Raw genomic sequence first — 14267 nt, 5'->3', positions numbered from 1 at the left:
ATGTCAGCAGTGATCCATGGAAAGTAACCCTGGATCGTTGTTACAGCACACAACGTCACCCAGGTGAGACATACCAGAAAGAAGATGTTTCAGAATTGCTTTCAGAACCGCTAAACATCAAACAGGGCTCGAAATTAGGATTGGATAAGCAGGAGTTACAAGCAGTGCCTGGGTGTGCAGCAGTAAACGGTAACTAGGAGCTACAACTAGGGAACAAGGTGCTAGTTTACAGTGTTATGTTAGTTGGCCTGGAGAGCTAAAAGTAAATCCTGGTAACTGTTGTTTTTAAGCTCATCAGGTTCCTTTTCATTTGATTTGAGTCACATACTTGAAACAATCAGACTGGCATTTATTGTTGTAATATAAATCAATTATTGCTGCGAGGGCACTTGAATTTAGGGCGATGGATCAACGGATAAGATTAGCACAAGATGGCCGTACCCGACCGGTTGGTTTTCGCATGTGTTAAAGTGCGAAAACGCGGGTAAATTGCATTGGAATTCTTTTAAAGAATGGTCGATATATGCTCGGAAATACATGCCCGATCTATTGGGCCAATACATTTTGTGACCAAAATACCCCTTTAAGGTAATTTCACAACTACTGACCAAGCTTTCTGCCACCAATTTAGGCAGCTCCGGCCTCTTCCTATGGCTAACCAAACTCAATTTACTAGACTTCAACAGGTGAGGAATAATATTAATGGTTTTAGCAAACAGCAGGAGATCTAACAATATTACTTATGGCTTGATGGGGACAGCTACTCCAATAGCTTCCACAATTACATGGAGTGTTTGATTCCAAAACTGCTGATCTTATTCCCATAGTATGTGAGTCGATCTACTCTCTTCTGACTTGCTGCAGCATACTTCACTAAAACCTTTAGCTGCATATTCTTCCAAGTAAATGTAGAAGGTAGCTAACATATTGAATCTAGCTGAATGTAGTATGTAGACTTTGCATTAAATCCAAAGACGAATGTAGAATTGTAATCTTATGTAAGGTAATTATAAAATATAGCCAGTGCTTTGAATCTAGGTGAATGCTTGTTGCAGCCAGTATATTGAATCTAGGAGAATGTAGACCGTGGCCATTATATGGATTTAGGAGTTGCAGAATATAGCCATTTTATGTTCAAGGTAGGTACTTGAAATTTAGTGAAAACACTTTAGTAGAAGTGACGTTAAGGTGAAACAATCTGATGCAACAAAACCTTTGAAATGCAGGGGAAAGTCTTTAGTTGAGGTGACGCTAAGGTGCTGATTTAATGGCACAAAACCCATGAAATTGGGCATGTGCTGAAGCTGCACCACCTTCATTATGATGATCCCATTGCAAAGACCCAAGGCACATTGATGAACTCAAAAATGACATCACTGATATCTCATATGACATCACTTATGGCATCACTTAAGGAAATTGAACACCCTTAGCCTCATACAGGTGCTAAGGGTGCTAAGGGTGTTTTTTTTATTTCATCTTTTTATTAAGATTTTAACACTCCAACAATACAGGAAAAAGATAATACATGTTCAAACACTTAGTCTGGTCTAGGGATTTGTACATACGTATCATCCCTCCTTCACCCACTTGTCTCCCAACTGAAAATAAAATAAATCGTTAACATTATGGCATCATCATTTCGTTCCATCTGTGGCCAAAGGTGGTCAGTCATAATCTTGAAAATAAAATGTCGAAAGACAAAAATGTCGAAAAACAAATGTGGAAAAAAAAAATGTCTAATTATTTTTTTTTCTATATTTTTTTTTTGGCTCTAGTATATATATAAAAAATAGGTAAAAACAAAAAAAAAACAAAAAAAGGGGGTTGGGAGGAACCCCCCCATTTTCAAACAAATAACGTCATTAAAAAAATCGACATTTTTTTTCGACATTTTTTTTCGACATTTTGACTTTCGAGATTTTGCCATTCGAGATTATCACTATGAACCATGGCCAAACTAGGCCAGGGCAATATTAAAGTACTCCAAGTCCATGTTATTTATGTATTCACTATACTCTTATAGAGTGTGGTAGTTGTGGCTGAGTTGCGGCAGTCAGTGCGAGGAGTCTGTCTATACAGTTGTTCCTGGAGGCAGAGATATCCTTTAAAACCCCTAATACAGCGCGAAGCGCGCCATAGAGTTTTGACTGAGTTGTGGCAGTCAGTGAAGATGGAAAGGCTTGTGCCTGGATTTCGAACCTGCGCCACTTGAAAGGTGAGACTTGAATGAGCGGGGCAAAGAAATGCATAAAAGCACAAACCCACTAATTGACTAAGTAATAGCTTGTTAGCCTGGAGTTAAGTCTATCCTTCCCTGTGTTTGTGTCATGAGAGTGTTAGTGGAGTGCTTTAGGTCCAGTGGTGAGTGCTTGCGTGGTCTGCACAGTGAAACCCATGGCACGCTAAGGTATGCACACGTAAAGTTCACTAAAGACACACCGATGACTTGTGCTGCTCCGCGCAAGTATGGTCTCCACTGCCAGATGGTATGGGAAAGAAAAAAGTGAAATAGTCCAAAAACAAACTGTTGCCATACAGGCACAAACACAAATATATCACAAAAGATCAGTCTGCAAAAATTGGGGAGCAGCAGCTAGAAATCACTAGCTATTTTAACACTATGGCAAAAAAGGGAACTGACATGGAATCGCATACTTGTCCACTCGAAACACCCTATCACCAACAATAGACCATAACCACTCACTGTTAAATATAGTCATGGACCTTAAACGTGCCTCTTTGGGTGGGGAACAAAATCTGCCAGTAGGTGAAAAAAAGAAAAATGTAATCGGAACTGCTCTTTCCGCAACACCTGACTTGAGCGCGCTCTTCTCATCATCCTCCTCCTCTGAGATGCAGGACTCAGAATAGGATTACAGTGAGAGCGATGACGAAGAGAAAACTAGAGACAAAATTGCCCTGGCGGGTATTGAATGCTTTGTACAGCAGGCATTAAAAACCCTCAAAATAAAAGTTGATACTCTCACCTTAGCGATTCCAGACATTAGAACTGAGCAGGTGGGTCTTAAGCAATTAATGACCAGTATACAAAATAGCTGATGCTCTACGGTCCAATCATCAACCACCCCTCGAATAAAAGCCTGAACTGCTTGGAAGAGACTGCCAACACTCAGATGGTGGTTGTTATTAAGCATGATCGAGAAAATCTGCAAAGCATCTTTAGGCAAAAAGTCAGAATTCTGGGATACAAAGTGGAAATATACACTCTTCTCCAATGGTAAATAAGGCCTTCTCTCTGCCCAAATTGGCTGATGAATGGGATTTTGAGGAAATACACATCGCCAGCAAAACAAATCAGGAATGACAGAAAAGGATACAGCCTCCCGGGCAGCTGCTATAATGGCGGCGGCTGTAAAAATTAACAGGAGGCAGCCCAAGGAAACCAATCTCGACCAACGTGAGGTGCGAACGACAAGTCAGACTACCTTCTTATGTGCCCCTAGCGGAGAAGGACAATCTGGGAAATCTTGCAGATTGCAGTGATCTTTCATGCTACTCTGAAGCACCCGAAACACTGCAACTAGTAGTAAGCCCCTCAAGGAAACCCCAATAGTGGCTAAGCAAAAGGAGCAAGTAGGTCCTCAACCCACTATGATAATTGGGAAAACTGGGCTTGGGTTAAATGACCTATGTAAATGGGTCATACTGGAAGAGACCTACCGCACAAATGCTAGCCCATTTTTAAACCGCACCTACATCCTTGCTGTTTAAAGAAATCTTGCCCTTGCGAGTAATTACTTCAACAGACATTTTAGGAATCAAACTACCTAAAGTAGGGTGCAACAAAAATTGGGCTATAATCGAATTTTGGACTCCACTAATGGTTGCCCTGCCGAAGGCACAGGTTGGCACTCTGGAAGAATGGGGCTTTCTTTCATGATTTGCTCGAAACAGAGACAACAAATACAGTTGGCAAACCTTCCACAAAATACCATAGCCTCAAAGCTGAGCACAAGCATACCGACTGCTGATTAATGCTGCATTAAGAGCATTGGCCAACACAAAAGGACAGCAATTGGAGGCACACATAGATGAGGAATACTGCGCTCCTGAGCGTGTCCAGAGACGGGGAAACTGGCTGCCCCCTACAGAGACCCCTATGGAATGCCTCTCATTGAATACACGTGGCTTTAGGTCCTTTTAACATAGATCGATACTCATTAGTACAAAACTGCTGTGCACTCACTGCGTGGAAGAGCCAAGGTAGGGTTGGCGATAGGGACCAGAGTCCATTATTCCCTTGAGCCTTTTACAACATTGACCCTTCTCCTTATGGTATGTTTTCACCCTCCTGTGGGTTAATAATTTGGATTATTAATGTCTATGACCCCCCCCTACAGGGATCCATACAATAGCCATCCAAATGATCATTGGAGAAATTAAAGTGGAATACAATAGCCACCCAAAACATAATTGGAGAATTTATAGTGGAATGGTATGACAAGCATTGCAAGTATCCTATCATGCTAGCTGGTGATCTAAATGTAAAAGCCCTACACTGGTCAGACTGGTGGGGTGGCTCCAGGGCCTGCTGTTGGAGTCAGTTTTTGAAGTCACATGACCTGGTTCTGCTTCAGGTGACCATGTTGGACCCGGCGGCTCCTTACTACACTTGGCCAAATGGATCTCAAAAATCCTTCCTTGATTACGTGGTGGTGAACCCTGCAATAGAATACCTATGTGGCCTGGTAATTAGTTCTCCGGGCTACTTAAGCGACCATACCACATTTACGTGGTCAGTGGATCTGCTAAAGTCAACTTGTCATAAATTGCCAAACACAAACTCTGATATTGAAATGAATGGGGCAGGAAATCGCATTAGATGGTCTGCTGGAAAAATAAAAGGCACAAATAGCCGCATACAGGCTAAACAGCACCAGGAGGAGGGATGGCCTTGGGAACAGATTTGGGACATAGAGATGCTAGTCAGGCGCCACAGGTATTGTCCCCAAATATTAAATAAAAATCCTTTTGGAATAAGGGGACATACTAAATTGGCACCGTTTGATGCTGTCATCCATAAACTAAAAACCGTGCTACGACAAGATAGAGCAGCAATCCGTAACAACCCTTGGCAAAACAGCACCCTAAAAGTGAGTAGTTTAAAACAACTTTCAACACGCTACAAAAATAGGGTGAAATAACATAAAAACTCATTGCCCAGCATAAACTGGCTAACAGCTTTCACCCTGTTAAAAACACACGACTGTCAGAAGTTCTGGTCTCGTTCAATGAATACCATAAAGCCCAGTGCCCATAGGACCTAAACTCAGTGACGGAGATGGCTTGAGATGCGTATGTACAAGAACTATACATAGATAAAAAACTGGGGACCGAAAGCATGGCCTGATATACCCCGCAAAATCCTGGGTTGGCTTTGAATATAGAGGAAACAGAAGATATTATTATTAAAAATTTAAAAGCCTCAAGGACGCCAGGCCCAGACAGCATACCTAACCTCTTCTTGAAAGCTAAACCCCAAGTTATGGGCAAAAATACTAATGAATCTATATAGTATGATTGAAATGAGCGGTAAATACCCAGATAGCTGCCTTTGCTTGATCCTAGTCCCGGTATTAAAAAAAGGTGACAGATCTGAAGCTGCCAGCTATCCATTATTGGCCATGCTCGACGTCAGCCAAAACATATTTGCAAATATACTGTTAAAACGTCTCACCAGATGGGTGGAAGAAAAGGTTCTCCTGAAAACCTTCCAGACAGGATTCAGAAAATTGTACAGCACGATTAGTAATATATGTGCCATGCACCATCTTATGGCTGTGGCCCAGGAGGGGAAAAACCATAACTTATATTGCTGCTTTGTCGATTTCAGTAAAGCTTTCAATTTGGTAAACCGACCACAGCTCTGGAACAAACTTGAGCGCTGGGGGATAGCAGATCAATTGTTATACTTCATCCAAATCCTTCACATAAACACTTTGGTGTCAGTTCGCTTGAGCCAGGAAGGAATCCTAAGTAAAAACGTCCCGACAAACCGGGGTCTAAAGCAGAGGCGCGTTTTATCTCCCCTGCTTCACAACCAGTATGCTGCTGACATGAACACTGCTCTCAGTGGAGCACACAACTTTCCTCCACAAATAAATGGATCAGCAGTGCTGAGCATGACCTATGCAGACGATGCAATTATATTCAACACCACTCCGATTGGTCTGCAAAGATCGCTGGATGCTCTAGCCCAATATGCAAGTGATAACCACATGGTGATCAACGTAGCAAAAACAAAGGTCATATGCTTGGCAGGAAGACTACCCAGAAAATCTGCATTCTTGTGGAACCTCAATGGCAAATAAAGTTGGATGTAGTCGAGCAGTACAAATACTTGGGGTTTTCAATAAAGTGTAAACTATCTAATACATACCAGGGCAACATAGTCAAGCCAAAACTTTGGTGTAAATGGTTGGCTGTAAAACACTACATAGCCAACTGGTGCAGCCATAACACTGAGGGCATGGTAGAAATATACTGAGCATGTATTATACCAAGCATACTGTGCGGCCTAGAGGTACTCCCACTAAAACAAGTTGGACCAAATTGAGGGAAAAATCTTACAAACCATCATAAATGTTCCCTTGTCAGTTCCAGTAGAAGCCTTGAGATTGGAGAATGGCCTGTAATCATTCAAATCTATTTGGTATTTACAAAGAACATTGCTCTATTGCAAACTGACGTCCCCATATGTGAACAGCACTCCCTTGATGACTATAATGGGTAGGAGGCCAGTGGGACTGACTGAAAATGGGTTTGTGATGGAGATCAGATGGTCTGCAGTCACATATCTTGACACCCTTAACCTTCCTTTTTCTCTATTAACTAGTTCTGCTGTGGTGGAGTTAACTTTAAAGAAGCAGTCAATAATATGGGATAGAATAAATTGTGTTGACCACTTTGCCTAAAAAAAAAGATACAATGAATATTTGCATCAGGCCTTTGATTCAGACGCACTTAGGCCCTATTTGAAAAAGTCCTGCCCACGAGACCTGAACCGTTTTATCCTATTCATTCGACTGAATATTTTGCCCACAGCTGAATATACTGGGGTTTGGAAGGGGATCCCAGTGGAGGAGCGCACTTGTCGACTGTGATCCAAATATTTGCAGAACAGCCACCACCTACTAACTACCTGCCCATCCTTAAAGCCCCTGTATTGGAAGGGCTATAATATGTTTGTAAATTCTGATGCTTACATCGAGTCGGAGTAATTCTGGAGCTCCTTGATTGGTGCTGAATGCATGGTGAGAACCGCTGCAGCCTATTACATATGGAGGGAGATAACAAGACAAATTGAGGCAAAATGAATTTTGGACTAATGGGGATTTGTTGATGTGCACCCCATACTAACCCAATTTTATGCTTTATTTTATCTATTTTAAGGAGCAAATGTAATATTTCAAATGAAATGATGTTGCAATAAATGTGCTTAAGGTTTGTATTTAAAACTAAATGCACAATAAAGTTTAAAAAAAAAAGAAAAATACTCTTATATCCTGCTATAAATGCATATAAGGGAACGTCCAAATATACGTAGGATATCATGTTGTGGTACATTCCGCCTGGTTAGCTTATTTCTCACCAGTAATTAAACTACATAGAGTTTGGTAATATTTTTCTATGTGTAAAACCTACTCCCACAATATCACATCTATAAACGTACACATACCTTCACGTCACCAGTCACACCATGTCAAGAGCTCACAATTGTATTATATAAATAAATGGAGCAGGTCACTCAGCCTGTCCATCTGGGCTTTCACAAGTTTTTTCCTGTACAGGTTTTTGATAAGTGGTTGTCCCACATCCCTGTGGGTCTGTTAGATTTTTAATTAAGGGTGATCATTTTACGGGCTGTGAACAGCATGATGGCAATTATATTCGTCATCATGCCATCTTCATGCCAATCCTAGAATTCTAAAGCAAGCAATAACGACATAGGTGAATGTGTCACACAGGACCATTGAAGTTGCAAAATGCTCACTAGGATCATCCCCAGAAGGGTTTAATCTACGGCATGCCCAGAGGATGTGTCCCAACATGCCCAATTGCCTGCATCCCCTACAGCAAAAAGGGCGTTTTGCTAACGCATTGCATAGTGTCTGGCTGGAGTGAAATACGTATGTTATAACAGACTGTATTGTATTTCCCTATTTGTTAGGTTGAGTGAAACCTTGTTTATCATTGGGTAGGATGAATACATGTCCTCCAAGTCCAGACACACCTCTAGGTCTTCTGACACTTGGCGGTGAGAACATTATTCCTACCCAGATTATTTGGTATGGATAGTATATAAAACACCTTTATTTTGGGGAATTCTGTGCTATCCCTAACTAATTCAGATTCGACGGTCCATATTTCTCTAGCATGTATGGCTTCCGAAATGTGCAACTTCACCATCAATTCTCGTGCCTTATCATGTAACAATTCATTAGGTGTGAAGCCCAGCTGGTCCCTTACTTCATGGAACGGTAGAGTTGTGGTCTCATTATACATATGTCCATAATCTGAACATTGTGCCTGTCGGATTCCTGTCTAAAGTTTATTCAGGTGGTCGTGCAGAGGGATAGAAATGCTCAAATGCTAAGCCGCGGTGTTATGCAAGTCACCTCCGTTCCCATCAGCCTGATCATACAGCGTCATTGTCGCGGTAAATTTGGGACGGGCATGGCAATTACTTCCAGAGGAGGGAAGGGTTGCATTAGTGCTAGCTCCACTGAGGGCCAGCCAGTATCATCCTCTTTGTTGAGCCACCTTTTGACCTATGTTATTTGTGACACATTATAATAGGCTCTCCAGGACGGAAGTAAAAAGCCCCCATCATTCTTTGGTTGCTTGCAAATCTTTTATATTAAGCCTTACATTTTTATGGAGCCATATACATTTCCTAATTTGTTTTTCTAGCTCTCTAATCATCGGTGATAAGGGGGTTATTGGGATCTTCTTTGCTAAATGCACTAACTTCGGTAAGGTATTCATCTTCACCACATTGATTCATCCTGTGAGTGAAAATGGTAGGACGTTCCATTTAATTCGATCTCCCTAAATCTTAAGGATTATTAGTGGATAATTAAATTGGACAACTTGCTATGCTTTGCACTGATCCATGTCCCAGATATGTAATCAAGCGTGTTTGTAGTTTGAACTGGGCAACTTCCCATGCGTCCCATGGTATACCCGTTTGTAGTGGAATCACCTCAGATTTTTCCAAAATGATTTTATATCCGGCCATTGATCCATACTCTCGTAAGATTGTGCATAAACGCAGAAGGCCAACAAGCATTTACTGATGTACAGCAGCACATCATCTGCAAATGAAGTCACCCAATGCTCTGTACCCCTAACGATGCCCCTTATTCCATCTTTCATTCGAACTCTGACGGCTAATGGTTCTATTGCTAGTGCATACAACAGGGGCGATAGTGGGCAGCCTTGGCGTGTGCCCGTATATAATGGGAACGTGGCTGATGTGTGTCCGTTCGTAACCACTGCAGCTGTGAAGAAGTGATATAGTGGCCTGAACATATTGTTAAATTGTACAGAACATTAAACACGTAGTCCCATCTCACTCTATCGAATGCTTTTTAGGCATCAAGGGAGGGCACCATATCCTCCTCACCCGACTGGCCTGAGATGACATGCAATAGGCGTCTGACATTATCTGAAGAGTGTCTGTTGATTATAAAAGCTGATTGGTCCTGATGGATGTACTAACTGGGGCAATAGCTGTTCTAAACGACATGCCACAAATTTAGCCAGTATTTTGGCATCCGTGTTTATGAGTGTTACTAGTCTGTACGAGCTGCATTAAATGGGATCCCTACCTGGTTTATGAAAGACCACTATGTGTGCCTTCAACCTGGATTTTGGCAAGTGTCCCGTTTCATATGCTGCCAAGAATACCATTGTCAATGTTGGGGCTAGTGTCTCCAATATTGCTTTTTCTAGATTAATCAGCAGGTCGTCCGGTCCACATGCCTTTCCAGGGGCCTAGTTTATAATGGCTTTAGTCACTCCAGTTTCTGTGATCAGGGCGTTTAGGGAAATCACGGGTGAGTCATGCAATTCAAAAAGGCTTGGATTTGGTCTATGTCTTCGTGCCGTGGTGCTCCATACAATTTCCTATAACATTCTGTGAACCGTGTGTTAATATCAGCGTTCCCCGTCACTATCTCCCTCTCTTTATTGTGAACCCATTCAATAATTTGGGCACATAGTTGTAGAGCGATCAATTTACGCGGTCTATCTCATTCAAAAAAGGTTTGTGACCACTTTGAGAAAAATGTTTGTGCGCTTATCGTGGTAATGTTTTAATTTCTATTCTGAGTGTGCACACTCAAACCAGTGTGTGAGTTCGGCCATGTGCAGCTCGCATGTGAGATTCATTTAACAAATGTTCCATTCCCTAGGTTTATGTGCCCGCTGTGATATGCAGCACCCACTGAGGAAGGCCTTATATGTATTCCAACATCGTAGGGCGTAAAACCCATCCTCTAGGTTGTCCTCCCAGAATCACTCAGTATCTTCAATCAGAGATGTCACAAAGTTATGGGTATTGTAGGGGTATCCCGTGGTTTCAACGCTGGAAACTACTTTGAAGTAATTTACTTTTAAGTGATTACTTTGAACTGTATATATATTTGTGGGTTAAGGGGTAAAACGGCCAATGGGAGGGATTTAGAGTAGTAGTGAAGGGGCCAAGGGGCATGGGGCAGGAGCCCTCACATAAAAAAATATATAAATAAAAATGAAATAAAATTTCGATTCAATCACTTAGAGGTAAATTACCTCAAAGTATTTTGTTTCCGGCAAACTAACATGGAACCATTGTAGGGTTGTTAAGTTGAGTCTTCAAGTCTGGGATTGTACAGGCTCTGTTGGAAATGTGATTTTCAGTTAGACTGGGGCATGGTCAGACAATGCTGTGTAGAGTATATCACATTGAGTCAGTATGGGCATAATTGTAGTAGGGAGTAACCAGTAATCAGGTCTAGTGTAACTACAATGGTGATGTGAGTAGTACATAAAGTCTTTCTGCATTGGGTGTAGCATCCTCCATTCATCTATTATGTGAAGCTCATCCATTAATGTGAGAAGAGTTCTATTCTTGTGTGGGTGATGTCGTAGAATGTCGGTCCATTGTATGCAATATAGCGATTTTAATGTCCCTTCCTATGAATGTAAAGTGCCCCAGGAAAGATGCACTTGTGACAAAAACATATGTAAAAAATCCAGGGGTGTCTTCCGTTAGGCCACAAATATTAAGAAGGGTAATGCGTCTTTGAAAAACCATCCCGTGGACTAGAACATATCATCCTTTCCTATCCACTATGGTATTTAGGACCTTAAGCGGGACACATTTATGTATCAAATTTGAACCCCCTCTTTTCTTATGATATGGTGGGTGGAATGCTTGACCCACCCACCTCTCACAGAGGTTCGCCGATTCTACAGCATCCAGATGTGTGTCTCCTTTGTGTATGCCCCTCTGTCGTGCCCTGATGAATGTGTGCCCATTCACCGTTCTATGAAGTGAACCCTGTCATACATAAATAATCCAAAAAAACATAAACATATAGTAGGGCCACAATAAGAGAATATAACAACCCATGCTGGAGTCAAGGGTGTGGTCCCAAGGGCTCCTCTCCTAATTTCATGCATATTGTAACTCTGAAACCTAAGAAAAAAGAAACAGACCAAAAAGAAAAAGCTTTTGGTTGTTACATCAGGGGAAGGCAGATGAGCAGACTAGCGTATTTATGTTATGCCGCTGTCCTTCAGGTGCAGTAGAATCGCCATAATCTTTGGTTCATCACCACCTCTGGACCTGTTGATTCGATGACCCTCCAGATCAACCATAACAATGGAAAGTCTGGTGCATGGAGGAGAGTCTATTGATAGTTTGAATGTGCCATCTGAGCCGTCAGGAGCATCCACAGTGTGAGCCATCCCTTCAAGGTAGTTACATTTCCCCCACCATAGTATAAGGGGTGGGATAAGGGGTGGGACATCCAACGGTCACTTTCACCTCTTGGGTCTTTTATCTGCATCCGTTCCCAGGCTCATTGGTTTCTGTCATGCCTTCATCCATTGATTTTGTGACTGTGACCCTCTTTTTGATTGCTGGTCGTTCCCCCTCGAGGTGTCCTGTATGTCTGATTCTGATATGCAGTCTGTGCTTATTATCTTATGCTGGCATAGATATTGCCATGTGTCCATCAGGGTATCAAAGGAGTACCATTGTTGCATATGTTGAAAGCACCACACCGCAGGACATTTCAGGCACTAATGGCAATCCGACCCTTTCAGCACCTCAAAGAGCAGAGTGAAGTCCTTCCTTTCAACGGGACACTTCTGCCAAGAAGTCATGAAACAGGCGTATCACTATGCCATCCAGTTGTATTATTCTTTTTGTTCGATACACCGTCATCAGCGCAAGCTTGTGTTGGAAATTTAGAAATCTCAATGTTATTATTCTAGAGTGATTCCCTTTGATACGTTTGGGTATTGGTGCTCTGTGTGCTTTTTCTATGATGAACTCATGTGGATTTATAAGTTGAAGGCTGTCATGAAATAATGTATACAGGAATCCCTCCATATCTATTCTTTCCACGTTCTCTGGCACCCCCCACTAGGCATAAAATAGTCCATCTAGAGCGATTTTCCTGATCTTCCATTTTGCTGCAGAGTGTTTGAACTTCTTTAATAGCGGCATCCAAAGCATTGAAGAGGGTTTTGTGATTATCCTCTAGTACACTAATTCTCCCTTCCTTTTCAGTAGTGCACTCAGCTCAGATATTCATGTGACCGTAGACGTCCTTAATTTCTTTCATGATGTCTTGTACAGTGTAATTAGTCTCTTGTGTATGTGTATTTATTGATTTAATTTCTGTAAGGATATCTTTGAGTTGGGCCAGCATATCCATCTTGTTAAGGCGCCTGGAAGATCTGCGTGGCTTGGGAGTTTTGGTTCTGTTTCCACTTGTCTGGATTGAGTCTGACAGTGGTGTGGCACTTGCGCGCTCTCTTGTCACAAATATTTACCCATCCACCCTACGGGCCCATTATTGGGTAGTACAAGCAGCCCTATTTGCAGTGCTTAATGATAGGGAGCATACAGGTTAGACTCACGTTATTCTATGCAAGAAAAGGTCTGTGTCCACACCCTTGCAGTCATCCTCACTTGATGCATTATGCACATTTGAAAGACCAAGCACTGTTTGAAGGTCACCCTGCATGATTGTTTCGTCGTTGGTATGCACTGCTATGGTAATCAGTGATCTGGCTGTCTAATGCGATATTCGTCACCCTGGCCACCTTTAGGCCCCGAGCTGGGGTGTTGCATAGAGCTTCTCATCCCTCTCTATGTCTGATGGTTACTCCTCCCATAGTTTGCCTCCCAAATCTTTCCACAGCATCCAGTGTCGCACGAGCTCTGTGTCCGTTGGTGCCTCCGCCACTACTCTCTCGTCAGGACTATCGGATCTCATTCTATGGATCAGAAACAGCAAACGTCCAACCCCCAGGTCCCGGGGATCGGCCTCCCAAGTCCTCGGTACTCAAGGGGCACCGCGATCACTATGTTCCCTCCATTGGCATCGATATCAACCCTTTGCTCAATTGGCTTGTGCCCTTCCGTACGCAGTCAGGTCCTGGGTGCTTCTGCTACATACTACAAGTTTCGCACCTATTGAGATGCAGCATTAGCGGTTGAAAAGCATCTTGGTACTGCATCCAGCCTGGGATCTCCTCTAGTAGGCAGCCATCTTTCTCTAGCTCTAAGGGTGTGTAATTGGAACAAAAAAACTATGACCTTGCGGCACACTTTGGTGCCACACTCTACTTCCTCAAATCCATTTTCTCTGTTGATGACTGTGGCATCATCAACAATGAAACAGACTTCAGAAAGTATGGCAGAGCACAACGCCACAACACAAGGTCATTTTATTTTTGTTATTGAGACCCTGGGCACCATGGATGTTTTATTCAGAAAGACACACACTTATCTTGCAGCACACTGCAGCACCGCGCCCTACTTCCTGAAATCCATTTTCTCTGTTGTTGACCGTGACATCATCAACAGGTATACGGACTTCAGAAAATATGGCACAGCACAACGCCACACTGCAAGGTCATAAATGTTTTTTTATTAAACACACTTAGCACCCACATAGTAAGCTACACCGGTGCTAAGAGGCAAGGTAGGAGTGGGAAGGGAAAGGATGAACAGGGGA

The 14267-nt window shown here is 42.4% G+C and overlaps 1 protein-coding gene across 1 annotated transcript in view; it reads left to right on the top strand.

The window, feature by feature from the left end:
• LOC138471996 (tumor necrosis factor receptor superfamily member 1B-like) overlaps positions 1–14267 on the top strand; it is a 340373-nt gene that overhangs the window by 58544 nt on the left and 267562 nt on the right. The window lies entirely within an intron of this gene.

Source organism: Ambystoma mexicanum, chromosome 8, assembly GCF_040938575.1.
Source record: "Ambystoma mexicanum isolate Mex_15411 chromosome 8, UKY_AmexF1_1, whole genome shotgun sequence".
Lineage (NCBI taxonomy): Eukaryota > Metazoa > Chordata > Amphibia > Caudata > Ambystomatidae > Ambystoma > Ambystoma mexicanum.
The sequence above is the reverse complement of the archived record's forward strand: the minus strand, read 5'-3'. Positions and strand labels throughout refer to the sequence as shown.